We start from the raw sequence: 25,914 nt of genomic DNA on the forward strand, positions 1-25,914 counted from the left end.
TTGCTTCTAGAGAGTACACAACTGAACATGTACAGTGCTATGATGTAAAAATAAAGTACATGTTAAATAGATTGACTAAATATGCAGCTTGAGGACATATCTTCCAATTTTATGTTTTTGGCTTGCTGATGTTTACAGCTTGATAAGACATGATTAGTCTCTGAATCATTAATATGATACTGCTATAAAGCATTGCTCCTGTTTCTATTCATTTTACTGAACTATGTCCTGCTGAAAACAGAATAATGGGCAGTTAGAACTGAAGTCAATAGCTATTGTTTCTTCTGTTCCAAAGCATTAATACGGTAAAACCAAACATAGTATAGATTTCCTCTCAGAATTATGAGAGAAGTCGGTTATATAAGATGTCTATTTATGAAAGACTCCCATATTAAAATTACATTTCGACCCCTTCTCTCAAGTTCATATGCATGTAAGTCTTGAAAAGTGCAGAAAAGGATAACATGTAGGAAGACTTCTAGGGTACCTGTGAGAGGTGGTAAGCTAAGGTCTGCATCACCGGGGTTCTGGTGAGCGGGGGTACTCTAGCAGTGCAATCCCACCTCTGCAGATGGTTGTGTTCTTCCCTCATAGGCGTTGCCTTGAGCTGAACCAGCAGTTTGATAACTTTGCTATTTGAAGATGCTCGTCATGATTGAAGATTTTGCTATTTTAAAAAACAACAAACACCACCATGAAACAAAAAACACAAAAAAAAACCTCCTAGGGAAATATGGGCGCCAGTAATTAATATGGCCATGGTTCAGCTCCTAAAATGGTTTTCACTGTTATCTTGTTATAATTGGCCTGTGTTTTTCAGTGACATGGAATCTGAAACTTGCTGTATTGAAACTATGAATTTGGTACAAAATTTTATCACTGAAAGTAGTTAACCCTTAGAATGAACATCCCTCTAGACAAGGGGGATCCTTCACTGAGCAGTTTGTTGCTTTATTTCTAAAAGAAATAGTGACGGTCAATCAGAAGTTATGCTCCTGTTGCAGGAATACACTGCTGAAGCTGTGTGGCCCACTTTAAGTGGTAAGACTTTATGTTCTCTCATGTCCTTAAAATCTGACTCTCTACTCCCCCCCCCCCCTTTTTATAGTAATGCTTTCAGCAAGGAGTAGATTGGGGGGTGGGACCCTGAAGGTAATTTTTTTCAGCTTTTCCTTCTTGGGAGGCATTGCACCTTCATCTGCCAATAGCAGGCTCGTTCCATCCAATTGAGGCAGTGAGGTGACTTCAACTTTCCTCCTCTGTTATGAGAACTTTATATTAAACAATTGTATTGTCCATTGAAAAGACTCTGATACTTAACATTTTTCCCCTATGTTATTTAGAACTTGGACAAAGATCAGTCATAATAACACTATTGTCCATTGTGTTGGTAGGACCTTATCTTAAATGTAGTCGGAAAATTATAAGCTGCCGTTCGAGAAAGGTGACTTCACACTGGGACTGGGGGAAAAGGGCTACAGGAGTAATACGGGGAATGAAGAGCTTGTAACAGCAGACAGAATGAGCTAGCTCAGGTGTCTGCTGTATGGCACTTCCTTGTGCTCTGCAAGCATGTGCTTAGATAAATTGGTTTCTATCTTGCCAGTCCAGTTTCTCAGCGGAGTCCATATTTCTCAAAACCAAACATTTGTGTTTAAATGTCTGAAGCATATCCTACAGTGATAAATACACTGCTAACTCTTGGAAAGCAGGAAAGGCCAGAAAAGACTATCTGGATCAGGTTTTCCACACTGGTGCCCCTTCCACACCATGCTTTCTGGCCATGCTGATGAAAAATTATTCTCCTTCCTTGTGAAATGCAAAGCACTAGAAGTAATCCTTATTAGATTGTTCTTGGCTGGTGATGTTGAAAGCTTTATTGTATTTCCCTGTAGTTGGTACAATTTTGCTGCCAGCTTGCTATTCGGGTTTGTGTGTTTCTCATTCATTTTCAAGGCGTTTAATACCATGGAATGCAGAGAGCAGGACTGGGACATTAGATTCAAAGAAAATAGTTGTGAGGGGGAAGAAATGACTGTTTTCAATAGAATCTAAAATACTGAGACTTTTTTGCTGGTTTTGGTTTTTAATAGTTGTTGAATTCCTTTGTCTATTTCTCCAACATTGTCTGGGTTTTTTGTTGTTTAATTTATTTAATAGCAATAGTTTCAAAATCAATAAGAAATGAGAAAAAACAAACCCCAAACCCCAAGCTTGTGCCTCCTTGGCAGAGAGAGCTCTGCTAGCTGAAACTTGAGAAAGCAGGCTCTGTGTTCACGCTCTGAGCCTGGAACCTGATCTGGTGTCCATTTATGTGGAAGAGAATCTTGCCATGAGTTCACTGGGCTTTACTTCACACTTGTCTCTGTAGCAGTGGTTTATCAGTCAGAAATTTGAATCCTTGTGGGATTTTTTTTTTTCTAGAGTTCAGCTAGCTCATCCATTTGCTTTGCACTTAGAAATGCAACCATGTTAATTCTTTAAACTTTCAGTCCGTATTTTAGCAAATACACACATCTCTGCAGTTAACTTCACACAGACACAGCTATTTTCCTTCTGTAACAAAGCTGGCTGGAAGGTCTACACTATCAGTAATGGTAGAAAATACTGGTTAACAAAGAGAAGTAAAAATCTGCTTGGGATTTTATTACCTTAATCTTGGAAAAATTTAGCTTGTCCATGTGGTTTTAAGATTTGCAGCAAATTTAACATTACTAATAATGGAAAACAAAGTGTGTTTGAATTTTGGTTTTCATTCACATAGAGGGTGACTTCTACTCTGTGGGCAAAGTGACAGCCCCACATGTTTTTCCGTGGTGCAAAACCTGGAGCTTTCTCTGTAGCCTGATTCTTTGATTCGCATGTAGGTAGACTTCTGCTTTGGAAAAAATAGACGTAACACCATCCAGTGGTCTGATACTTCCAGTGGGAATGCCCAGAAGGCCTTCTAGATAGAATTGTTTGAAGCATGTTAAAAACTACTAAATAAAAGTATCTGATGCAAAAAAAAAGTGATGTTTGCATCAAGGAGGGAGAGATGATTACTTTCTCTAGGCTGTGGGAGAACACTAACATATGCCATCCTTACATCCAGTTAGATTGATGAATACCAGATGGAAGTCATGCAGAATGTTTTCTGTAGCATGCATAAGTGTTGCTGGCAGCTTTTCAGTTTTTGATATAGCAAAAGACAGTTGTACTTGCTTTAGTGAGTTGAGATAAATGCCTGCAGACTCCAAGATCTGTCTAGGAGAAGCACTGCAACTCTGAAACTTTTCAGTGATCCTTCGTTTATTGTTGAAGTATCATGACTGTGGCTATTACTTCATACAAGCGCTTGATATAGACAATCTCTTAGTAGCCGTTAGTGCAGATAAGTAGCTCTTTTGCACAACTTTCTTTATTTTTCATGAATTTTTATTTACATCTTAGATGTACGTTCTGTTGTTCCTTTAATAACCAAAGACGCATGTTGAAATGTTCACTAAATAGCCCTTCATGAATAACATATGACTGCTGAATTTCACATTCTTCTGTTTCTTTTCCCCAGCACTTTGTCCATCTTGTCCATTTGGGCCTTGCAGCTGCATTTAATCTGCATCAGTGGAGTCTTGTCAATTGTGACCTAAAACAATGAGCTGTGCAGTGCCAGCATAGTTTTCTTGTGTACATGCTCCTAACTACATTACTAACTGTGTTCAATTACTAAATGTGTTTTGGTTACTGGCTAGCAGTAACAAATCTTTGAGATACTATAGAGTGTTCATCTATTGAAATACCCGCGCATGCAGCTGTTATATTTTGGCACTGTATCTTTATGGTCTTCTCCATCAGTGGGTTTACTCTCAAAGGACTTAACTAACTTTGTTATTTTGCGACTTACAGTTTTTAAACTAATGGTCTGCAGCAATTTGTCTTTTGTAACCTTAGCCTGTGATCTGGGTCTGGTTTGGGTGTGATTTCTGTGTGGCTATTGTTTGTTTCCACCAGCCCCATTTGTGATTGTTTGACATAATTCAGTTGAGACCAGTTTGACATAATTTCAGGTGAGACCAGAAAAAATGGAAATCCATACTGGAAAAACTGCTGTATAGACTTGCCTTTGTGGCCCACTTGTGCAAGGGTTCAAAAGAGACTGTGAACCATGCAGCAGTTGCAGGGAAAAACAGTTCTGTAGCTCATTTCCTTTGGGAAAAGGGAGTGAGATTGTAAATGGCTGCAAACACTCAATCTGCCTGGGGAACTGCAAACTGTCTTCAGTTGCTGAGAGCAGCCCAGTCTCCCAAGGCAGGGGAGCGTGCATTACCTCCCACAGCGAGCAAATACAGCCAGTTGTCTCATTCCTTTGCCACGGGAGAACTGAGCTGCTGCCGACTGAGGAGACCGCACAAAAGCAGAGTGGCCAAGTAAAGGAAAGGGTAGTAGAGCATGTTTGTTTGAACGTGTTTGCGAAACATGATGAAATTACTTTCCCCCGAGGTGCCCAGAGGAATAGGATAATAATTTAGGATAATAATTGGAGCTGGTTGTGAACTTTTCAGTGACTTCTTTTTACATTAGAAAATGTTAGCTTCTTAAAATGAGAAAAACATTTTCTTGAAGCATATTGGCTTTGTAAAAACTTTTAAGGAGGGTTCCTAGTATAAATCTTCTGAACATGAGAGAGATGCACCCCTGTAACAGTTCAAAAGCCTGGTTGTCAGAGCGCTCCCCCAGGATGGAAGACTGACACCCTCAAGTCCTTGCTTTGCTTCATTGAAATAGTCCTTAAATCCAGCTGGAGGCAACAGCTGGATGGACAACAGAGAGCGCCGTGCTTGCAGTGACTGACAAGGTTACTGTCCTTAGCACCTCCCTGCTCCCCAGGGACCAGGTAGCTGAGCCACTTTGGAATTCATCATTTAAGTGCTACACTTTGCAGCAAGGAAATCAATGATGTTTATTTTAAAAATCACTTGGTAAATGCCCCACTGCAACTTCATTAGCCACTCAAAGCTATGCAGTCCCTGCTCGTCAGTCCAAGTCCTCTGTGATTAATGTTCATCAAACTCTGATGCCTGGGCTGATTTCTCCAGCGATTCAGTGTCACGAGGTATATTGCACTGTGCTATGTCCCCTGCTCTGCAGGAGTTCTGGTAGCACGTCAAGTAAGGAAAGCAAAGGAAGTTTGAACAGCTTAAAGTCCTCATCAGGTCTTTGGAAGCAGACGTGAACTGGGGTGATCTGATATTTCAAATGTGTCCCAGACAGATACCAAAAGCCTGCTGCATGGTTTGGATTTGTTGTATTGCAAGTTGTTCAATTGCTTATGGCCTGCGGGACAACTGAAAGGCCAGACTGCTTCTAACCTAGCTCACATGTATGAAAATTGTTTCCTCTCACGTTGTCTCCAGCGCTGTACAGTGCTGGTTCTGTGTATCCCCCCCTTTTAAGCAGTAGCATGCAAAGCTCAGGTATTGGCTAACCTAACTTTTTTAGGGGGAGTGGTGGTAGGGGCCAACAGAAGTCAGGAGTACAGAAGGCATATAATTTAGTTCATGTGCTTTATTTAGAGAATGGAGGCATCCAGGTGAAGATGCAGTTTAAAATGAAGACTATTGCCAAACTCTTGAAAATGTGAATAATTTGATTTTTTTAATGTGTTTACAAGAATGTTCTAAGTCTGAATCCTGCTATTGTTCACCAGAGAAGTTGTATTTTGCCTTGTTAAAAGTAATGCCTGTTTAGTAGCTAGTAATTTTAACTTAAATGGTACTTATGTCTAAATCCTTTGGATGACTCTAAAACCCCTGTGTGTCTGTTTGCATAGTTTCAAGGGATTGTGTTATATGGTTGTCTTTGATAGCAGTGGAGGGAACTTAGTGCTGTTGGTGGTCCCATTTCACATGTGTCTGTTTTGGGCCCTAGTGCTATACATGAATCGTAAGGGTACTGCAGAGTAAGCGTATACTGAATGCAGCATTGTTAGGAGCTCATTAAACTAGTGGTGACCTGGACTATTAAATTAATCTAGCACATCTTGTGCCTCAGTGCTTGGGACAGGCTGGGTCAGAGGACCAAAGTTCAGCAACCTGGTAGATGTCATGAATGGAAGCAGGAGGCAGCCTTTGCAACGTGGAAGACCTGGGACATGCTGACTGTGCAGGTGTATCTCTTCCCTGTTTTGTCTATTTGGGTTCTAAACTGTAAAGGGGAGTGACTGATTACCAGTAACTGTGTGCACTGTGCCTGGTGCAATGAGCTGCTGGTCCAGGGTAGCTCTTCAGTGCCAGCATAAGAGTACAATGAACACAGCGTGCATGCATGGTATGCTAAAGCTGAGGACAGGAGGGTGGGTTGTAGAGTTCTGTTAGTGCAGAATGAGAAGATTCCCTGGTTGCTTCTTTCTCCCGTGATTCGGATGTGAACAGCACGTGTTTGAATGGGAAAGAAGGGAGGGAGGGCTGAGGAGCTGGGGTGGCAGGTCAAGCAGTAGAAGTTGTAAGTAGAGTGCCGTTTCCGGTTCCTCAGGGTGCTCAGGGTAATGGGACTTGAGGAGTTTTGTCATCTGATTTACCAGCTTCTAGCTAACAATGTCTGCTTTCAGCTCTCTCCTCTTTGGCAAGAGCTGTGTTCTGCTGTTCTCCCGTAGCACGCTTATAGGGTGCCTCAGAGGATGAGGAGTAGTAGATGGAGTCATCACATCCTACTTGATTGCAAGGGAGGCAGAGTTAGACCTTCACTGGGCAGGAATGTGTCTCTAATTTAACAGTTAAGAAATATTTTAAAATAATAGTACAGGTAACATGTAGTAAAGCAACCACCAGTCTTCCTTTCCAATAGACATTTTAGGTTGTAAAAAGAGCCATAGTTGGATTTATGCTTATCTTTCTCACTGTACTAGCAAAGCTGGTTAGGGATTTATTTGTATTTTTCTGGATGAGGGATTTTTCCAGAACTCCCTTGAAAATCTATTGCTTTTGAAAATCCCCTCCTGTGAGACTTGGGGAAAAGGAAGAATTAATGGAACTGGCACTAGAAAGATGGGGAAAACAGTGGTGAAATGGTAAAAAGAATACTGAGCAAATGACTTTTTTCATTCTAAACATAATTACATGAAATGTGTTATATTATAATGTAAAACCCTGTGAGATGCTGAGATAGGTATTAAAATGTTTATGCTCAAAATAATCTGGTGATAAGGGCAAAAAGCAGTGCAGGCGTTTTACCAGATGATGGTGCTGTGGTTTCACAAAAATTCTCCCCACTGTAGTAAATAAATTTTTTTGACGTGGCTATTACTGAGCTTTCGTTCTAGCTAGATACATCAGCAATGTTAGCCCTGCAGTGCTGTGTCAGTTGGGACTCCTGGCCGTGACTTGCAGTGATGTGGAAAGAAAATCGCTTCCTGCTCCACAGAGCAAGACCCACAGTGAAGAATGGCTGGCGCTGCAGCATCAGTTCTTAAGGGGAATTTGGGATAATATTAACCTTTTGAGTGCTCTGTACTGCTGTGGTTTACGCATACAATCAGCTCCAGTACATGGAGAGGGAAAGTGTCCTGTAAAACAGCTTGGTACTCTTCCTTTAGCCTCGGCAAATCTCAGCACGTTGTGTCCAAGTCGCACGTTAAGTACCACAGAAGTAAATAACCATCAGAAGACGGTCACGGTACGGCAGTGGGACACAACACGTGTCAAAGAGTGTGTGTAGAAGCATTAGGAAAATACATGGTACCTTTTCTTTGAAGCATCGCAGAGCAACACAGTTCCTGCTGAGGCTTGATAATCAAAAGTATCCAAAGCAATTAGGAACACAAGCCTCCTGGATTTTTTCAGTGGGAGCTCTTAGCGTTTATTCCTAAGATCCTGAGTGACTATGTTGCAGTGACTTAGCAAGCAACTCATCAGGCAAACTTCAACAATTGACCATCTGTGTGCTCCTAGCTGGTAAATGCGAATGGTTTAACTACCATCATGTGTCATTATATTGTAGTAGATAGTATTTTCTTTGGTGGTTTGTGAACCCTGTGATGGCATTCAGTAATTGCCATCATATTGCTTTTAGCAGAGCAATGTGAAAAGCTGCATAAGCAGAGTAAGGTCCTAAATGATTGTTTCTACTTGATATGTGCAGGCAGGTGAGGCTCAGTTACACATGTGGGTCTTCCACCATTTTTTTTGGTGTGATTCTTGAGCACAGAGCAATGATAGAGGAATGTAGATAACTAAGGATATTGCAGTCTCCCTGTATACTGTACTTGGGTATCTCAATGGTAACTTAAAATTCCCAGCTAAACCTTTTGCATCCCTGCTGAATTCCTTTAACTGTCTTTACGGGTTTATCTGTGAGCAGTCAGTGCTTGTTTAAAATATCTCAACCCAAGCTGACTGTAAAGAATCAACTAGTACCTAGGGAATTGTTATAGTTTAACTGTTGCAGAATTAAGTTTATTCTCTTAACTGACTGTTACAGTGCTACTATGTCTCAAGTAAGTATGCCATCAAATGGTTTTGTCCAATTGGGTTTTCTTTATGATGGCTGGGGGAAAGGCTACTAAGAGGATGACTGTTGAATGCTTAGCTGCTTGGTTTATCAGCTCATCAAATAACCTTGCTGTTAGAGTGTGTTTGTTATCAGTCTTAATGAGTTCAGGGCGTGGACAAAAGATGCTTCCTTCAGGTAGGTTTTCCTCAGTTGCAATATAGCTGTGTGAATTTTTGGGTAACAAAGAAGCATCGCAATGGAGTTTTCTCTGGTTTTCTTCCAAACTGGTGAGGTCTATCATCCCTTTGCTTGCTTCCGCTTTGATTGAGGACTTTGACTATTTTGGCTGCTTGGCTTACTGAAAACAGACAGATAGGATGGAACTGAGAGTGCACATGCAAATTAGCAAATACAACCACAAGGGCAGGCTGTTTGCATAGATTCAGCCAAAAAGTAGCAGGACTGTAAAGAATTATTGAGTCCAGATTATAATAGTGATCTTTATTTAAGATTAAAAAGATATATTCTATTGCAAGCGCTTTGCAAGTCAAACACTATTTGCTGAGCACGATTTTACAAGTGTCACTATACCAGCACATAGAGGGCCTGCTCTGCCACGTTCATACATTGACTGTGGAATCTGTGTGGAAATCAGAAGAGCTTCAGAAACAAAAGCTGAAATGCCCCTCAAAGTTGGAGTTCACTGTGGTTGCTGGAGCCCTAGGAATTACAGGTGCAATAATTAGTCTGTTGGCAATCATATGAATAGGCCTAAAGGATAAATGAGTAATGCTTAACATCATCTTTAGGGAATGTTGCAGATGTATAGTTATTTTATGTGATTCCATACTGGAAGTCATAGCAATCATTTCCTGCTGATGGAAATGTAGGAAGAAAATTTAGTTTGAGGTAAAAACCCATAGAAAACTTTTGAACCAATGCCTGTGAAGGGGTGTCTGCGTAGTCATGCTGATTTAGCTTGGATGTAACAGGCTGGAGCACTTCAGTGTCTTGTTCTAGACAGACAGAGGGATGCCAGATTCCTAAATGGTAATATGACAAACAAAGACTGAACTGATGTGATTATTATAGGGTAGAATAAACCCTGTGATCACACTGATTTTTCTACACATTGCAATTTGAATTAAGTTTGTCACTTACTGGGGAAAAAAAGACACCATTTAAATGGCATATTTGAAATCGCTGTATGAAAGAAGTATGCCACTGTTATGGTGTGTAAGAATTGGTAAATAAAGAAAACTGTATATTATATGTTAATAACAATAAATGGGACCAGAGAAATGCCTGGTCTAATGTGTATTTGATTGGGAATGCAGTATCTAAGAATCGCCTATTAAACTACAGGGCAGGCGATTTAAATAAAACCAGAATTGTGTTGGTAATAACTATCTTATAGTAGCAGGCAATAAGACATGTCAGGACAAATCCAAGAAAAACTGAAGAAACTTTGTATTGGAGCGGGAAAAGAGAGGGTGAAAGAGGAGTTCTGTCTTGATCCTGCGTACTGAGGTCGCTAATACATTTAGTCATGCGGCTAGTGTGCAAATTCTTTGTAAGTAATTGCGACTGTGGCTAACATAAGATGCACATTTTCAGACCAAAAAAGTTTTAAAGACACTTATTAAAGAAACCTTTAATTCATTTTTTTCTCTCTGTCATTGGATATACTTTTCCTCTGTTCAGAGCTTTCTAGCATCATTAAGTATCCAAGGTGTGAAAATGTATGAATTATTAGAATAGTCATCTTTAACAGTAATGGCGGAACACAGAAGTTTAGTTCAGCTTGGATAAGCATCTGAAGATGTGTGTGCTTGCTTATATAGATTTACAGTATTTTAGTTGTTTTGATGCAGAAATTGAATTTTTGCAGAATTACAATTTTTTGCCAGATGATCCTATGTTTCCCTCTCGCCAGGCTACAGACAAGACATGAGCTATTTTTCTCCCTTCTGCTGCTCTAGTCCTAAACACAGTCTGGAAGTGGAAACTGGAAATACAAAAGCAAATGGAGAAACAAGAAATAGAATGTTACTGAAATGTCAGAAATCTTGTAGAAGATTATAGAAGCATATGTACGAAGTGCACTTGTTAAGCTTTTAAACATCTGAGAGTGGTTTGCTCTATTTAACTCATCTGGTAGGTGCCATTTTCAGAAAAGTCATCTTACTTTTTGCCACAAAAATGCATTCCAATTACTTTATTTTGTAAAATAAGAGAATAAGAAAATGACTAACATGCTGAAGCTTGCAGAAAGTCCATCTTCTCAGTAAATCACACATGCCGAAGCCAGCTTTCAACATCATCCATAGAACTTCACTGGAATGAGGCACTGAGATGGCAAAAAAAAAAAGGAAGCTAAAGCCATGATTCTGTACTGTAGAACTTCAGAGAAAATTGTCCACTTCCAATAGACTGGGGTTTTCTTAGTCATCCCACAGGACTGAACACAGAATTAGTATGCAGTGTTCTGAGTGGGAGGTGCGAAGAGATGGAGGCAGGCAACGAACCAGCTGTACTGGAGGTGTTAATACCAACACGTGTGGATGAATGTGAGCTGCTTTGCTTCTGCCTGGGAGGGATCCCACACTGATGGAAATGTGGGGCGCAGGTTGGAGCAGGGGCCTTGCAAGCCCACCTGCTCATCTTGCCGGACTTGGTGCTGCCACAGCCATGCTGCTCTGACATTCAGAAAACCTTTGCTGCTGATTTCTTTTTTTTCTCTTGATGCTACCATGGCTATCAGTCCATAGGAAATGACTGTATTTATCTGTGGCTTGGGTTCATCTGTAAAATGCGGATAAATGCGTGGTCTTTGTGAAGTACTTTGGGTGCTAAAAAATGCAGGGTGCTGTGTGGCAGCCAGGGAAGTGCTGCAGCTTTCTCTTTAAGGAGTGTTATCATTCTCTGCCCGAGTCTAATATGCAGGACTTTTCCCATCCGGTTTTGAATAACAGGAAGAAGGGAGGGGAAGGTCTACTTCATGGTGACTTGTGACTTCTACATAAAGCATTTCTCAGAACTAATTAAAACTTTGAGAAATCATCACAACTTAAATGAATCAGTGCTGCGTAACTAACAGCTTATGTTAAAGGCTTTGAACAAATATCCACAATGCATCAGTAAACATGCAAATTACTTTTTCATGTTGGGATGTGTCTCACTACAATGCTGTGCATTGATAAAAGATTTCTCTGTGTCTGCAGCTTTCCGTACTTTTAAGTTTATTGGTTTTTGTAACCTCTCTTTCAGGCCTTTTAATATATGGAGAAACACTCTTTAAATGATTTACCAAGCAAAATTCACTGTGCTTCAGCAATAACTAGCAGTTAACAAAGTGTCTAAATTAAGGACTGAAACAAAGCTGGGACCAGTTACTGTTCAATCATGGCTGTTAACTTTGGTAATATCGTTTAAAGGGGATTATTGCAGCTATAAAATATTTTCCCATGGTTATCATGGCAGTTATGGAGAAGATTCATGACCTGCAAAACTTTTGTTGGGCATAGTTCACTCCTGGGTTCTTTAACTGATGCTGTAAAGTAAGCCTCAGTTTGGAGAGGGAAAGGAGAGAAGAGGTTTGGATCCAGTAATGAATATAATTAACACCACTGGCTTCTTTTTCAGTTAGTTTTTCATAAGCCATAACCCCCTATTGCTTGACCTGTTTCTAACACTGTTAGGCTTTTTGGATCACTTCATACCTTCTGTCTGTGTGCATAATACACACTAACAAGCATTGCTGTTCTGCGTTTGTCTCATTGAAAGATGGTTATAAGCTTGCAACTGCTGGCTGGCAGAGCTGGTACATTTGCTCAGTGGGTAAAGGCTAATCTTTCTGGATTCTCAGTTGAGTTGGTACAACTGGCTCATATGCTGATGGCTTCCTCTTATGGATTCACACTAGGTGGACTTCATACTGCAGGATGATACAAACTTTGAAGGACTCTGCAAATACAGTATTCAGTGTAAGTAATGGTGCTTACGTTGCAGTTCTATCTACTTGTACTGTTGGCATCTAATTTTTCATTCTCTATGGACCTCTGCAGTTTTTCCAGAATCCATTTGTGGTTGTCACCACTTACTGATTCTTTAACCTTGGTGCTTTTTGGTAGTTAAGGATGTTCTTTCTGTGCGTGTAAGAGTGCAGGACAAGAATTAAATGTCTGCTGGCGCAAAATCTCTGGTTTGAGCTGGCCACTCTTTCTCAGTGGCACAAATGTTGCATGTCTTTCTGTGATGGTTGAAATCTTTTTTGGGACTTCCAGACTGACTCAGAGACTGTCAAAAGAAAAGGTGTGAACCATCAGAGAAGATGACGTCCCACATTTCCTAAGCTGGTAGCGTTACCCTGGTAATGGACTAGGGTGGACTTTCGTCTTGGCCCTTTCAAACACAGTATATTCATATGTAAACTTTAGGAAGCCAGTGAGTAGTGCAGTGCTGGTTAAGAGCAAGCTGCATCATATTCGATTAATTTGTTAGGACCATGTGCCAGTCCATAACGAACTGGGACAGTATTAGTGCAATAGTACATTATGGACACTGACCACTGAGTTAGGTTTCATGCATATCAAGTCATTTCTGTTTCCAGGTCAGCATTTGCTGCCTTCAGGGTGGGATTTTACGGGGCTGTACTGGAAGCAAATAAAAGAATTCCAATACTGTTGCAGGGATAGTGAATGATATCCCAGATCGTTGCAGTGATGAACTTACATCACAACATTCAGTTATATCAGCACAACTGAAGAGAAGGGCAGAAAACTGCGGCATTTTAATGGGAATGAGAAGGGAGAGGTGTAGAGGAGCAGGAATTTCTCATGCTGGCATTGCCACCAAGGAATACACATTGTGTAACTATATTCTGCAAATTAAATGTTATGCTTTCATGCCCTTCTTAATTCAGCATGCCTTAATTAAAAGCCCCCTTCCTTTGGTTCATGGGTTCAAAAACTGTGTAATGATGTTAAACAAACAAACATCTGACTAAATTTCTATCTACCAGATTAATTTTGTAATAGTTTAGTGAATAATGGCATATCATTAAGGGTGGATAGTGTATTTAAACCCAAGTAAGACTTTGACAGTGGAAGTGGGCATCTTTCTGGGATATTGTGGATTTCAACTTACTTGCTTTTAAAGAAAAAGGAAAAAAAAGGGTATTTTTCTTCACAAATTATTTAAATCTTGCAACTATTCCACCACAAAACATGCGTTCATTTCCCAACTACTCTCTACATAAAATGAGGATGGAACAACCATATTTCTGAACAGTGGAGCAGAAGAGCTGAAAAGTATTCATAGACTTCAAAAGTTGATTATGAATGAGTTTTTGTCCAGACATAGTTACAAGAATATAAATAATATCATACTTAGAATTGTAGGGCTGTAAGGATAAAAAGATCAGTGGCTTATGTAAACTAAATTCAGTTAATTAACACAAGATGATGGCATTTAGTTTCTCAGTTGTTTTCTGATAGCCTGTTGGCTCTCCACTTGCCTGATTAATGCCAGACATTGTTGCAGCCAGTGTTGAACCAGAGCTTTCAGAGCGAGGAACAGCCCCTCTTTGTACCATATTCCAGGCTTTGTGGGTTATTGTGGCGGATGGGTGGGTCGCTTGCTGGTGTGGTTGGGTTGTTTGCTTCATGGTCTGTGCTCTGCTTAATAGAAGAGTGCTGCTCTTTAGCTCTCATGGAGAGGAATCCTCAATGTTTGTCTAATAACAAACATTTGTTATGTGAAGAAACTACTTTCTCTCAAATAGGTCAGAGAGTAAGAAAGAAAATTTCCAACACTTACAGAGAAAACTTTGTATTAGATTTTATTGGAAGTTATATTTTGAAAGGAGTCCTTATTTTAGGTTAGGACTTTTGCATTAAGATGAGAAACATGCTGTGCTGGACCCTGCATATGCTGATTGTATTGCTGCATCTGGGATTTTCAGTAAGTAGTTGGAAGTGAGTTTGTAAAGAAATGGCTATGGTTTTGTTGTATGTATTTGGAAGCTTGATGAGTTTGCTTTTGTGCAGGACAGCTTAGGAAGTGGAAATAGAAAATGTTTTGGTTTGTTTCACAGAGAATTTTCTTAATTTGTTTCAAAGCATATGCAATTTTAGTACTTCATTTTAATGAGTTTAGGTGGTGAGTCTGGGTAAAATGAGGCCATAGTAGAGCATATATGCAGAATAACACCATTGCCAGAAAGGTGATTGCAAGCTCTGAGAATAACATCATGTTGGATTCTTTTTTTTTTTTCCCACTCTTGGCTATTAGAATCAAGTTCCTTCCTTAATTTTAAAACTTGGTAACAAAAGCAGACTTACCACTTGATTCCAACAACTGAGTCCTGACCAAAAGCATTGCAGACAGCAAAACTTGTGAAGAAGCTTGCCAACGTTTATATTGCTGCCCTGGTTTCTGGAACACCTTGATCATGATTATGAAGGAATCTCCCAGTACCAGTCTGAAAGACTTCCAGTGTGAGATTTAGCAGAAGGTTGTCCTTTCTTTTCTGCTAGGACTCACTGTGCAAAGAATGCTCTACTGACTATGACCTCAATTTTCAGGCTCAAACCCTAGGAATGTACATCCTCCTAATGTAACACAATGCAACACACCTACAGGTTTTTCTGCTTACTGGTGTGTGACCACCATTAACCTTCAATATTTTACCCAGTCAGGCTGCTCACACCTGTCATGTACCTTATGCAAAGCACGATTCCGGAAACAGAACTTCTGCACTTATATATGTGTGTGTGTGACTGTTCAACTTGTCATGATTGTCAGTTCCCAGCTTCTTTCCCTTGCATTACACTGGTGAACTGGAACTCTGATAAAGGAGTTATGTACAGTGATGACAAGAATTGATTTCCAATTTCCTGTAGAATGACTCTATCATTGCTTGTGACTCAGGCAATTTAGCTTATATTACAGTGCTAGCTAGGGGCTATAGATCACCCTGACAGTCGTCTAGTCACAGAGCATGCTGATTTTGACAAGATATTGAAAGAGAGACTTTTACGAGAGTTTCCTTTGTGAAACAGCTTAAAGTGCCATTTTCTGTTGTTGGATCATGTGTAAAGAGATTTTGTATGAGGTAGAATAAAAGGATTGGGCTCAGTTTGCCTAATTTGCCTTTAATCTTTGCACTTGAGAGCCTATGGAAAAACTGAACAGCCCTTTTGTCTTGGATCTAGTTTAGATCTGTCTAGGATCTGTTAGGTTAGACAGACGTCCCAGGATCTTTGTAGGATTGGTAAGTAGCAGATGCTTAGGGAAAGAGTATAAGAAATGAGGCAGATGTAAGAGTGATCCTCTCCTGGATATGCCTTGGCAGATTCAGCAGTCAGTGATCTGGAGCCTTGCTGGGTTGGGTGAATAACACTATACAGAAATAGATGCTATTGTAGCCCTCATTCAAGAATTTCTATTGCTAAATGATCTGATGTGCTCTCTCACTACTGGAAGCTGTAGCACTCTGCTTTTTAGTGATCTCATCATCTTTTGACACTGCTGACCTGTAGGTAGAGTTGGATGGGAGTTCAGTGTCCTGTTGCTAATGCAAACTGCTTCAAGCATGCCCTTATTCAACTGTGTCACTGTTAACTTGAGTGCAAGGCCCCTGTTACAGCTGAGGTGAGGACTGAGGGGCAGTGAGTGATTTGGGCTTCTCTGACATTCAGTTATAAACAGACAGGAGTGGACTTCGGCTGGGAAGGTCTCCTAGCTGTGGCTGAAGTGCAGGCCTTGATGGCAGCAAGCTATGTGCTATTTAATGTGAATGGGGCTGAGTGCTCTGTGCATGCTCCTAGAGGGCTCAGTAGAGGCAACAGTATTTTAATAATAATGCCTCCATTTGGAGATCAAGAAAGATATGTTGGGGCAGTCTGTGCCTGTTCGTAAGAAGCAGCCTGTTTTGTTTTAGGTGCTCTACTGAGCAAGTAGACTTTTATGATGTCTTGGGCACTCATGTTCCTCATCACTCTAATATCTGATTGCTTTGCACTTTATCTTCACAAATGCATCTGGAATGGGAGATGCTCACATCCTCAAGTTGTTGGCAAATGGAGAATGTAGAGCAAGACTTGTGAAAGTAGATATTTACCAGAAGATGTAGAGAGTTCTTCAGAAGTTGCAACACCTTTCTTCCTATTTCTTTTTGCATCTTTATTTAAGTATCTCAAAATGTTAAAGGCTTTCTATTTCAGTTAAGCCTTAAGTATTTTTGAGAACTGATCCATGTGATTTCTTTAACTTCCCTAAGAACCTCGTGAGTCAGGAATTAAACTAGGGGTTCCTAATATCGTAATGGCATCATGAGTCTGCCTTTGCTTCTTCGGGTTAAATGGAGCAGAAGTAGCCATTGCTTGTCAATTTTGCCAAAACTTATTCTTACAAAATGAGCAAAAGGGTAAAATGAGAATTCAGGTGTGGACAGTCCTATACAAAATAGGGCATTGAAATGCTTAGCACATTAAGTCCTTAAAAATATGAGTCAGACACAAGTGTCCTCCTCTAAAGTGACTTCCTTAAATTAAACCACTTCTCTTTCTGTCTTTAAATGACAGTTTAGGGCTTCATTTTCCTCAGATTGTCAGGCAGGATGAAAACTAATGAGACCAATCTTGAAGTATTGGATTTTTAATTGGATTTTCACATTCAGCATCTATAGTAAAATGACAGTTACGAAAGTAAACCATGTTAAGCTTGGAAAAAGGATTCTCCAGGGCAAAGATGAAGACTTTAGGTGGAAGGGGGATAGCGAGCATCCCTGGTTCTGTCCTGATGCACTAGGAAATTGTATTTATAAAGCATCTATCACGTTGGAGTTCAGACACTAATAACAAACAAAATGCTAACTGCATTTTGGTTTCAGAACGTCCACCTTGTTGAGAAGTCTGCAGTGAGGAGCTCTGGGTGGAAACTCCTTTTGCTATTTTAAGTATCACAGTTCAATTCTATTACGGAAACTTTTGAGGTGCTACCTGAATTTAGATGAAGCTCTTTGGGAACCTGGATGACTAAGTTCTGCAATAGACTTCAAATTTTTTGTCTAAGTTGTGTTATGTGTCTTACTGGGGTTATAACAGTCATAACAGACTTAGCCCAGGAAGATGGTTCTGAGAAGACCTATTAGCAGCTTCACAAGGAAATAGGACTCTTTAACAAGAGGCAGATTGAGCTAATCTATGCAAAGATGAAAAAAAAAAGCTTTGAAAAATAGTGAGATGTGTTTGGAGGAGGTATGAGTGCCAAAGTATTAAAAATATGTTTAATAATGATGGGGAATGATAAAAGTTGTCCTCTTCAGGCTGTTTCGTTGAGAATGAGTCAGTTTTTTGTCTGAAATAAGCAGAGTTCCATGAAATTTTCACTTGGAAGTCTTGTGAGCTGGTACCTAAATTTCCTTTTTCTGTTATGCTGTCAGAGAACAGTGATAGTTTGATGAAAAGTAGTAGTATTAGTTTCAGTATTTCTAATGATTTCTAGGATTCTCAGCCTTTCTTCATTTCAAGGCATTTGGGTAATTAAATATCTTTTTTTTTTTTTTTTTTAACTCTAACTATGGATTTCTGCTTTTGGAAATAGTGATTATGCAGTGCAAATTTCGTCCTTGATTTGTGGTGTAGCCTTTTGAGGTGGAAAGAGCTATGTGTTGTCTCATTGTTTTGAAAACTTTGTGAAAATTTTTGGCTATTATGGTATGTTACACTCTGGTGAATTTAGAATGAAGCTTTCTGGGGTTCTCTATTTGTCAAAGTCTATCTTAAAAATAAGTTTGGCTTTTAGCTCACTGTTCCTGTTGTAGAATAATCCTTATTTGGCAAGTTAGGTTGGAAGGAAGCGGACTACAAAAAAAACAAATACCAAAATGCTCTCTGCCCTTAGCAGCTGAGAATAATCTTAAGCCGCATGTACCACCCTGGCTATACGTATCGAAAGGCTCAGGTTACAGCAGGTATAAGACAGTGATACATACACATTAATTAGTATATCACAGCATACTTGTTTTTCTACATAATGCAATGACTTCTTTTTTTTTTTTTCCTCCTGCCTTAGTAATTAATTAGTGTTTGGAAAACATTTAAGAAATGTAAAGCGCTCGGTAAGAGGTAAATGCTATTAATTGTAATTACCAAGTAGGTTATTTTGTAGCTTTTATGTGGTTCTATTCCCTCTGGATAAACACCAAGGGATGTACACCTTCAGGGTAACTTGATAACTCCTGTTCTCATAGCAAAGCTGGAGATAATACAGTTTGGGCTTGTTTTGTCAATGGGAGGGGGAACCAACTACAATGCTAGAAATTTTCCAGGTGTCTTTTATTTATGGCATGGTAAAAATACCTTGTCTACAAAACAGTCAAGTTTGCTGAAATAAAATCCCAGTTAGGTCTCTAATCTGAGTGATTGCTTGACCTGCATTTTTGAAGATTGCTGTCTGGACCTGTGCAAACAGTGATTCAGCTCATCTGTCCCCAAAATGTTTTTTTCACCTTAACCTTTCTGTGCTTCATCCCCTGTATCTTACTAAGCCTCTGACACTGTCAGTCATGTTGTGCTGCATTAATGGCTTCAGAGGATTGAATGTGACAATATAATGGCTCTGTTCATACCTGTCAGGTACAAGCTGTATTAAGCAGTGCATGTGAAGCATTTTTAGCCTGTGATCGAAGTGATTGAGGGAGATGTACCCCAGGGTCTTATTTAATTGCTGTAAAAATGACTTTAACAGACAAATAAAGAATTGCTGAGAGGACAGCATGATGGGGTAGATGCTCTTACTTCTGGGAATTAGGTCTGTAGCCTTATTGGGATCACAGACATTACCCTGGTTTCAGCTGGGATAGAGTTAATTTTCTTCCTAGCAGCTGGCACAGAGCTGTGTTTTGGATTTAGTATGAGAAGAATGTTGATAACACACTGATGGTTTAGTTGTTGCTCAGGAGTGCTTACGCTGAATCAAGGACTCTTCAGCTTCCCATGCTCTGTCAGGTGCACAAGAAGCTGGCAGGGAGCACAGCCAGGACAGCTAGCCCAACTGGCCAACAGGGTATTGCATACCATATGACGTCATGCTCAGTATATAAAGTTGGGGGAAGAAGAAGGAGGGGCGGGGGGACGTTCGAAGTGATGGCGTTTGTCTTCCCAAGTAACCGTTACGCGTGACGGAGCCCTGCTTTCCTGGAGATGGCTGAGCTCCTGCCTGCCGATGGGAAGCAGTGAATGAATTCCTTGTTTTGCTTTGCTTACGTGCGCGGCTTTTGCTTTACCTATTAAACTGTCTTTCTCTCAACCCATGAGTTTTCTCACTTTTACCCTTCTGATTCTCCCCCATCCCACTGGGGGAAGTGAGCGAGCGGCTGCGTGGGGCTGAGCTGCCGGCTGGGGTTAAACCACGACAGAGATGTACTAAGATATTCACACAACTGGACTGCTGCAATGGATGATACAGCCCTTTAGGAAGGTCAGGCTGGGGGCAACGGAAAAGAGTTGCCCTTTATGTGAGAGAGCAGCAGGAATGTATGGGGCTCTGCCTTGAGGCAAATGATGAACCAGTGGAGAGTTTGCGGGTCAAGATTAGCAGGCAGACAGCACAGACAGCATTGTGGTGGGTGTCTGCCATGGGCTGTCTGATTAGGAAGAAGAAATGGGTCTGGCCTTCCTCGGACAACTGGAAGAAGCTTCCTGTTTGCAGGCCTTGGTCCTCATGGGGAACTTTAACCACCCCAATATCTGCTGGAAGGGCAACCCAACAGGACACAAGCAACCCAGGTGGTTTCTGAAGTGCATTGTTGAAAAATTCCTGACAGAGATGATCAAGGAGCTGACAAGGGGAGGTGCTCAGCTGGACCTCATACTTACAAACAAGGAAGAACTGGTTGGGCATGTGAGTTTGGGGGATGTCCTTGGAGACAGCAAGCTTGAGATTGTGGAGTTCAGGATCCTGAGGGAAAGAAACAAGGCAAATAGTGGGATTGCAACCATGGCCTTCAGGAGAGCAGACTTTGGCCTGTTTGTGGACCTGCTTGCTCATTTTTTTCAAGGATTATCTCCTCCAAGCTCAAGAGTGGGCCAAGTGGATGAGCAGGAAATTGAGCACAGAAGACAGGAGGCCTGCATGGATGAACATGGAGCTCCTGACCAAACTCAAACATAAAAAGCATACGAGAGGTGGAAGCGGGGTCAGGTGATATTGGGGCAATACTATTTTAACATCTTCATTAATGACGTAGATGATGGGACAGAGTGCACCCTCAGCAAGTTTGCAGAACGTATAAAACTGGGAGGAATGTTGATCAACCACATGGTTGCGTTGCCATTCAGAGAGACATTGACAAGCTGGAGAAATGGGCCAATGGGAACCTCATGAAGTTCAGAAGGGAAGTGCAAAGTCCCGCAACTGGGAAGAGACAATCCCATGTATCATATAGACTGAGGATTGATGGGCAGGAAAACAGCTTGGCAGAAAAGGCCTTAGGGGTCCTTGTGGACCAGAAGTTGAGCATGAGCCAGCAAAGGCGGCCAGCATGTCCTGGAGCGCGTTAATAAGAGTGAAGCCAGCAGGTTGAGGGACATGATCCTCCCTGTCTGCGCAGCACTGGTGAGAGTGCTGTGTCCAGTTCTGAGCTCCCCAGTGCAACAGAGACAAGGATGTGTCCTTGGAGACAGTCAAAGCCTGACTGGCCAGGGTCCCGGGCAACCTGCTCTACAGACCTTCCTTGAGCAGGGGGTGGGACTAGATAATCTCTAGAGGTCCCTTCCACCCTTGACTATTCTGTGGTTCTGCAATATCTGTATTCACTTCAGAAATTATTTGTATGCAAATGATGCTTGCTCTCTTCTTTTTAAAGCAAACAATTCCTGAGCAGTGTAAAGCTTGTAATTTTTAGTAGGGGATTACAAAATGCAGCTTCTTATTAAATTTAGCTGTTATGTCATAGTAAGCTGCACATGATTAATATGGTTATGTTGAAATAAGGTAGTAGCTGAGATCTCTCTGACAAAGGCGGCTTCAGGAATCTGAAGACGTTCTTGTTTGTGTACTTGAATAGTTGCAAGGGAATTTGAGCTTTTTGCTTTCAATGCTGGCATGACCAGCCTGTGTAATGGTACAAGGTAACAGCACCTACGTTACTTTAATCATGAGGTGTTTATTCTTGTCCTGCCTACATGCTGTAAAAAAGGGTAACCTGTACAGAGATATTGGCTAAGGGGTTCCATGTGTGGGAGGAAATGGAAGCAAAGGAAACTAGAACATATTGTAAGTCAGAAGTAGCGTTAGCAGCTCTAGATCTGTCCCAGCAAACTAAATGGGACTTTCATTCAAAATATCAAGCTGAAAAGATAATCTTCAGAAGAAGGACAAGGGCACTGAGAAATATAAATAATTCATGTCAAAGTGTTGCTTTATAGCTAGTAGTGTTGGGGAAAAAATGGTCTTGTAGAAGAAAATGTTTTAAGAGGGAACAGGTGTTGAACTGATTTCATATCTGTTCTCCTTGGCGAATCAGATATGTTTCACTGTGTGTTGTAGTTGCCTAGCAGGTAGCAGATGGTAACAGTAGCTGCAGATGTGTTTATTATAACCTCTGAATGTGCTAACACAGTTGCAGATGATCTTACCCAGAGTTGAAGTGAAAGGGGGAACCTGGACATGCAGGGAGATACGGGCATGCATTCTTGCAGGGATGACTGCAGAGTCTATGTAAGCCGTCAGTGATAGACTTAGAGTACATCCAGATCTGTAAAGAAGTTTTTGTCCCTGTGTCCTACTGACCTTTTAAGACTGATCTCGGTCTTGGTTGGTAGGCAGACTGTTAAGGAGTCCTCTGCCCACAAACCTGCATCAAGGCAGATAAAATTCAAGGTGTAAAGCTTTGGGAACATAGTTACTATGAAGCCGGTACGCAGAAGCAGCTGTCAGGTGTTCCTCCTTTGGCTGTCTCAAGGGCAATGGGGATAGGAAACCACTCCCGTTCAATAAGCTGTGTGGAACTGGAGTAAAGTCATATGCTCTCCACTCTGCAAAGTTTTTTCTCCAGTGATATCCACTTAGTTCCTAACAAAAATGTATTCAAAAGATTAGTGGCAGAATACTTGGAAGCTGGAACCACTCAGGCCTAATGATATAATTACTCTGTAAAGCCATTTGTAAAGCAATTATGTACTATTGTTCTCTTTTGTTCTATATCTTTGTAAAAGTGAGCCATCTTGGCAGGCTGTGATGTGAATGCATTGAGCTGGCTGTTATGTAAGAATATGAATAATTTGTGTGCATATTTGTAAAAGAAAAATGATGCTTTTACAATGAGACTGAATTGTTTACATGTAAAAATCTTTGTACGGAAACAGCTTGTTGTTATAATTTCTGATGTGGCCAGTGTTTTTCAATAGGTAGTCTTTAACTTCCGTAGAAAGTTTTTGCGGGTTTTTTTTGGTGGTTCTCCCCCCCCAACCCCCACCCCCCAAAAAAAAAAAGAGAATGTTATTCAGGTGCTAGAGGTAATATAATTATTAGAATAAGAACTATTATAAATAAAATATGGGGGTTTGCAACTTTTTTCATTTAACAAGCTCTTACTTTCTAATTTTCACCTCATGCTGCAGAGGGGTTGTGTGCATAGCTGTAACCTGTCAGTGTATACTTAGCTTTTATTTGTTACTGTATGTGGGCATCAGAATTTTTCATATGCCTAAGCATCGATACCTATTTTGGCTGAACTGCGAGTATGTAATAAGGTGTCAAGTCAGGGTGAGGTTCCCAAGGATGGGCTGAGTTAATTCACCACTGAAAGTGGTGGTCCCACTCAATCTCTCTCATGTGTGCATGCTCCTGTCAGATCCTCTGTCAGCCAAGTCAGCCTGTGTGAAATGGGAGAAAGCTCAGCAGAAACAAGTTTGTTTTCTGCTGGGTTAGAGAGCTGAACTGGCTCACTGAGAGATTAGACAGGTGCCAGAACCAGCACGAAAGGGAGGGAGTGGGGCTGTGTGGCTAGAACTGAGCGGGGGAAGAGGGAGATGGGAAATGGCAGGGAGCAGTAGCAGCAAGGTGTTAGGTCACTGCAGCCTTTTGCTAGCATTGAACCCAAGAATCTGGTGTGTGTGGTTGAGCTCTATTTTGGCTTCTTGCTGGTAATGTAAAATACACAAAAAGGAAAAGCATTGTCCACCAAGTAGTTCTTCTGGACAACATGTGGCGCATCAATGGTGTACATCACTATTGTGGAGCATCAATTCTTTCAGTGTTTCACAGCTATCGTGATAAGCATTGTGCTTCCTAGCCCACAAAAACTGTAACACATGACTGTAAAGGAGTGGAATGCCTGTTGTAAATCTCATATGAAAATCTATTTATAGTCTAATCTATGTTGAATGTAGAATTTTTTTAGTTTAAAACTCTTCAGCAAGGACTGTAATTTGTATACTGTAACCTGTATATGCCCCAATACTACACATGTGAGAGTGGGAGCAAGTTAATTCTACGCCTGCTTTAGCCCGGAGAGAACCTACCTTGTCAGTGGTAATGCTTTAGATAGGATGTGTGTGTTTCTGTGACATCAGTGTTGCTTTTGGCTTGATTCAACTGAAGACCTGGTGATAAGGTGCATTTTAAGCTTGTTGAATCACTGCTACTCATGACAGAGAATACTGAGCTGCAAAGAAGAGGGCTAATATTAATCTGTAGGTAGGAGGAGGCTCACCTGCAGAAAGTGTTTGACCTGAGTAAATTTGTGCTATAGCAAATATGGACTGCCTTACTAGGACGAGTAGTTGATGTGAAACATAAGTGTACACTGGTCTCAATTTGTTGGGCTGAATTTGTTTATGTTAAAGTATTAAATAGATTGTAATCTCAGTTTATAGAGCAAGTACTCACAAATTTCTGAAGGAGCTTTAAAGAAATGCTGATATTTACTAATCTCTTATGTGCAGAGAAACAGAAGTGACGTAAGCGATCAGGCAGTGGTGGAGTTGAAGCTTGAAGAGAAATTGAAAGTATTCATCAAAATCTCAGATGTAAGCTGAAAGGGGCAAATGTTATAAAATATTTCAAAAAATTTTATTTTTCTCTGTTTTTTCTCTAACCAAAGTGGAGAGAGAGCTGTGTAATATGGGTGCTTAGGGGAGAAAACCAAATGTTTCCACTCAGAAGACACTTTACTGCTGCCTATGCTGCTAGTTTGATGGGGAAAAGCAGACCAGTTCATTCTTTTTGCATTTTGTTAAAACTTGCCTTTTGCTGTAAAGGAGGGGGTCTCTACTGATGATAAAAACAGTGCTAAGGGTTAGAAATCATCGGTATTTATTGCATTCTGTGTTTCCAAGTGAGGGAAACCTTTGCTCTCTACAGCTTTGAAGGGTACATCATTAAATTAGGTGCCTAAATTTAAGAGTTCCTCAGAGGAACTCTGGTTTCCTCTCATTATTTTCTGTTGGCAAAATATTTTTAGTAATGTGATATCACAACAATTAGGCAATTGAGTATCAAATGAATGATCTTAGATTACAGAAATCTGGAGAAGTTGAAGATAATGGTTGTCGTCATATGTTAATCTTCAACTTGGCTTCCCGTGAATCACTGAGTAACTTCTACAAAAAGAGATTATGCTCTCCAAGCATTTATTTTCTTGAATTTTTCTACATAAGAGTAAAACACAGGATATGAGAAGTGATTATGAATCTTTGTTGAATAAGGGATCATAGGAATTAATCCAGCTTTATCATATGTAACTCTCATTTCCCACATTAAAATCCTATGTCCAAACCCTGAAAGTCCCTGTTAGGTTATACACTTGAGTTCCCAGGAAATACTGTATAGTCTCTACTGCCTTCCCCTCCACCCCGCTTCTTTGTTTTCTTCCAGACAGGTTGCATGGTTGTGCTAGGGTTGAATTTTCACTTCTGCCACATGGTGGTAATACTCATAACTTCCAGTTTTCTTGACGGGGACGTTCTTCACTGACAGCCTGTGCTGCTTCTATGAATGTAAAATACAACCCAGGAAGTGCTGTGCTTGTTACCTGGCTGAATTTTAATTTGTTCAGTTTTTAATTTGTTGAGTCTTTTTCCTGATTCTGCTTTGCATGCTCAAAGAACAGGCTTGATAATGGAATCTAACTAGCAATTTTATAAGTGGTATGAATTTTGTTTTCTGTTGAAATCTGAATGCCAAATGACTGTGACCAGAACGTTAGGAAGCACCTTCCAGTTAATATTGCTGAACTGTGTATAAAGCATCATGAAAGTATTTCAGGTGTATACATGAGACTCTGCTCCTTGAAACATCATAGAATTCTTTGAAGTGGATGTGTCTGCAGCATTAATAATACAAAAATTTGGCATGATAGCAGGAAAGAGCTGTCATGAGGTATTGTCAGTTCACCTGCTGGAGCCTTTAAAGTGCTAATTTAGATATCTAAAACAA

Source organism: Calonectris borealis, chromosome 19 (assembly GCF_964195595.1).
Source record: "Calonectris borealis chromosome 19, bCalBor7.hap1.2, whole genome shotgun sequence".
In the NCBI taxonomy this organism is placed as follows: Eukaryota; Metazoa; Chordata; class Aves; order Procellariiformes; family Procellariidae; genus Calonectris; species Calonectris borealis.